The sequence below is a fragment of the Mesoplodon mirus genome (genome assembly GCF_964341445.2).
Source record: "Mesoplodon mirus genome assembly, chromosome: 10".
NCBI classification, from domain to species: domain Eukaryota; kingdom Metazoa; phylum Chordata; class Mammalia; order Artiodactyla; family Ziphiidae; genus Mesoplodon; species Mesoplodon mirus.
This window is the reverse complement of record NC_138986.1, coordinates 67526515-67530819: the sequence shown is the minus strand read 5'-3', so window position 1 is coordinate 67530819 and position 4305 is coordinate 67526515.

Genomic DNA, 4305 nt, shown 5'->3' with positions numbered 1-4305 from the left:
GCGGGGCGGGAGGGCGCGGGCGAGGCGCGGGCTCCGCAGTGGCGCGGGCTCCGCGGTAGCGCCGCCTCCTCCGCTGCTCCTCCGCCTCCCTGAGGGCTGGGCAGGCGCCGGCGCCGGCCCGGGTGTTGCTGAAGCGGGGGCCCGGGCTGGAGGTCAGCGTCCTCGTCTGGCCGCGGGCCCAACGCTGCCGCGGCCGCCCGGCCTGCGTCACCCGCCCTCTCCCCGGGTTTGTGAAGTTGTCCTGACGTGGCAGTCGCCTCGTGGCGGGAGGGCGGCGCGGCCGCGGGCCACTTCGCCGGCCCCGGGAAGCCCGCTCCGGGATCTGAAAGAGCGAGCAGAGCCCAGGTCGTCTTCCTCTCACCCGCACCGTCCGGAGGCCGACCTTCCGCCGGGCCCATCCGACGTCCCCAGGCGCTCGCGGAGCTCCCCGCGGAGCGGCGCGGCCGGAAGCGCCCCGGCCCTGCTCGCGGCGGGCTGGGTCCGGGCCCGGGCCCTCGACTCCGGGTTCAGAGCCGCCCCGGCCCGGCGCCCGCGTGCACCGGCGCCTGCCAAGTGCTTTGTTTTTAGATCGATAGTTGTTTTGGGGTGGAAACAGTTAAATCGGGAAGATAAAATCCAGTGATAAGGGATTGAGTAGGGTTTTATAAGGATTCTTTTTCAGACAAATGTGTTTAGGTGCAAGGCACTTAAGCATTTGGGGAGATTGAAAAAAAAGAATTGAATCGGGGAAAGCATACAAATATGAAAGGTATATCCTTAAAGAACACACTTCAGGCTTCATTGCGGAAAGAGTGGGACTGAGAAAAAGAGGACAGGACTGGGGGTTTTGAAGACTTAAAAGAGGAGCAAAGACTTAGGAAAAGAGGGGAGATTGGGATGGTGAGGAGGATGAAGAGAGAAGGAAGGAAGTCTAGGTGGGAGGAAGAGGGTTAATCAGGTTGGGCAAGTTTCGTTTTGTTGTGTAAAAGTAGAAAACTTTCTTTTTGAAAGGCAGCAGAATATGCCACCTCAAAATATGCCTCTTTGGCATAAGGATTATTTTGAGCTGATTATTTTTGAGAAAGAGCAGGCTCAAGAGAATCTCTGAAAACAGAGTAGAAATTACCCTTTTCTAGGCGAAATTTACGTTTGTTAGCGTCTCCCTCTCTCTAAAGAGAAGGAAGGTTGACTCTAAATCACAAGAGAGTCTCAATGGAGAAGGCGCTGACAAATCTGCAAAATAATCTTTACCCTTGTTTAAGGGCTTTTCCTATGACCTCCCATAACTGGCCTCCCTCCAATCCCCCTACAGCTTTCTTTTGTCTTTAGTTGAAGATAGTATTTAAAGCGGTGACTTGGGCCAAAGCAGGGAGTTACTGGGCTTCCCTGGTGGCGCAGTGGTTGAGAGTCCGCCTGCCGATGCAGGGGACACAGCTTCGTGCCCCGGTCCGGGGGGATCCCACATGCCGCAGATTGGCTGGGCCCGTGAGCCATGGCCGCTGAGCCTGCGCGTCCGGAGCCTGTGCTCCGCTAACGGGAGAGGCCACAACAGTGAGAGGCCCGCGTACCGCAAAAAAAAAAAAAAAAAAAAAAAAAAATCAGGGAGTTACTTGGCTTGTTTTTCTTTTGTTCATCTGTGTATTACAAGGGGTTTCAGCCAAGAGCTCATAAGGGTAGAGGGAAATTATTTTCCTCCCTATATTTTCTATTGTTAAAATTAAGAATCTAAAGTGAATTGAGGGCTTCCCTGGTGGTACAGTGGTTAAGAATCCACCTGCCAATGCAGGGGACATGGGTTCAAGCCCTGGTCTAGGAAAATCCCACATGCCACAGAGCAACGAAGCCCGTGAGCCACAACTACTGAGCCTGCACTCTAGAGCCCGTGAGCCACAACTACTGAAGCCCACGTGCCACAACTACTGAGCCCATGTGCCTAGAGCCCGTGCTCCGCAACAAGAAAAGCCACCGCAATTAGAAGCCCACGCACCACAACAAAGAGTAGCCCCCGCTCGCCACAACTAGAGAAAGCCTGCGCACAGCAATGAAGACCCAACGCAGCCCAATAAGTAAATAAATAAATTTATTTATTTTTAAAAAATAAAGTGAATTGAGTTCTTGATATCTGATTGTATCAGCAACCCTTTGTAAAGAGTGAAATTTGGAGGAGGTGTGGGTAGGAGGTGGAGGATATCAAAAATAAAACTAGATAGTATCTTTTAAAACATTCCGTGATGTTTTCTGAAAAGTAAACTGGTAAACTGATTGGCACATATATGCATCCAAAATGGAGCCCCAGTGTGCTGCTTCATTCACTCGTTCTTTGTGTTGAATCTTCAAATTGTCTAACGCTTGACACGCTCTCTGTACCACAGCTCTGCAAGAGCCAGCATTCGTGCAATAGGCCTCACAATGGAGAGGCTTATGAAGCAGGTACTGTTGTTACTGATCACAAGTTCGTGCGCTGGATGCACAGTGAGGCCTAAGAAGCCAAAACACTGGAGTTTGGAGCAGAGAGATGTTTATGGCAGGGCCAAGCAAGGAGAATGGGCGGCTCGTGCTCAAAAGATTCAAACTCCCTTATGGTTTTCAGGGAGGAGTTTTTAAAGGCAACATTTGGGGTGAGGGCTGTAGGGTGTGTGACTTTCTTCTGATTGGTTGGTGGGGAGGTAACAGGGTGGTGCTCCAGGGACCTAGTGCTCAGCCTGAAGTTACCAACCTCCACCTGGATGGGGCCTTAGTTCCTATAGAAGGACTCTACATATATCCCTTGAGGAGGAGCTAGGACTCTGCTTTCTCGCTGTACTATTGTTTCTTGAGTGCTTTCCCTTTGTTTCTGCATTCCATCACTTCCCTGATCAGTAACTGTTTGAATCTGCCCTTTGGAATTTGCAGAAAGTCTAGGGGGCTGAAGCCTCTTTCCTACAAACAAGAAGCTGGGGACACAGGAAGGCTTTTGTGCCTGGGAGGGCCCCGCAGGGTCCTGGTTTAAAATATTTATTCTTCCACATTTAAAAGTGTTATTTTTTTTAATGATTTTTTTCTTGAGCACAAAAGTAATACATGATTGTTGTTTAATATTTAGAATATGAACAAAATACAAATCTCCTATAGTTCTACTGCTCAGAAATGGCCATGATTAACATTTTAGTGTATTTACCTTTAGCCTTTGTTTAGAAAGCATAGGTATATTATTAGGGTTGAAATTCTATTGTTTGTACTTTTTTTATACTAAAAATATCTGCCATAAGCTAACTGGATTACTTGTTTTGCAAGCCACAGAGCTATTAATGACTTGTTTTTTGTTTGTTTTGCCACACCACGAGACATGTGGGATCTTAGTTCCCTGACCAGGGATCAAACCCATGCTGCCTGCAGTAGAAGCACAGAATCTTAACCACTGGACCACCGAGGAAGTCCCTGACTTATGTCGTTAAAAAGGAAATGACAGGCCCTAAATGGAGTCACTTGTGTTAAGCCCCATGTCAGCAAATCAAGACTCAATACCCAATCTAACTGTAGTTACGACCTCTTCCAGGAATGCATTCTGCACTGGTCAGTTGAATTTTCTGGTCAGCACCAATGAGGTAATCTTCCACATAGCCCCCTGCCATCCTAGTAGGTAGGTTATCTAAAACTGAAACAACCCACTCTTTTCCCCTTTCTGCCTATAAAAGCCTTCCATCTTGTACAACTCCTTGGAACTCCTTTTTATTTGTTAGATGGGATGCTGCCTTGTTCATGAATCCTTCAATAAAGCTAATTAGATCTTTAACTCAGTTGAATTTTGGTTTTTTAACAGCTTGAATTGATAAATTTTATATCAGTGTCTTCCTAGAGTATAATTCAAAATAAAAAACACCTCGGAAAGCCATGTATGGACTTTACTGTAAACATTTTATTAATTACTTAGAATATTTCATGAGGTTTTGATTTTTCATTAAAAAAACAAAAATAATGCTGCCATAGTTTTCCCTACTGTTTTTCCCCCCCCCAAGATTTCCCCTTTGTAATGGTTAATAAGAAAAATGGTACTAATTTGCTGGCTGGTGTTAATGTTAGGAAATGTTGGTTATTATCAGGGGCACAAGTTTAAACTGTGGTTACCTAAACGAAAATGTCCGCCAGGAAGGAGTTCTTTTTTTCATGCCTCGCCTTACTGCATTGCAGGTCTAATAGCTTTGCTTTTGTCTACCATCTGGTGGCCAGCTGAGAGATCCAGGAGAGAAACTGCCTCTTCATTTTTTCTTTCTCAATTTCTGCTATAGTCGAGATCATGTCTTCCCTGCTCATTCTATCTGAACAATTTTCTAATACTATATTCCAGAA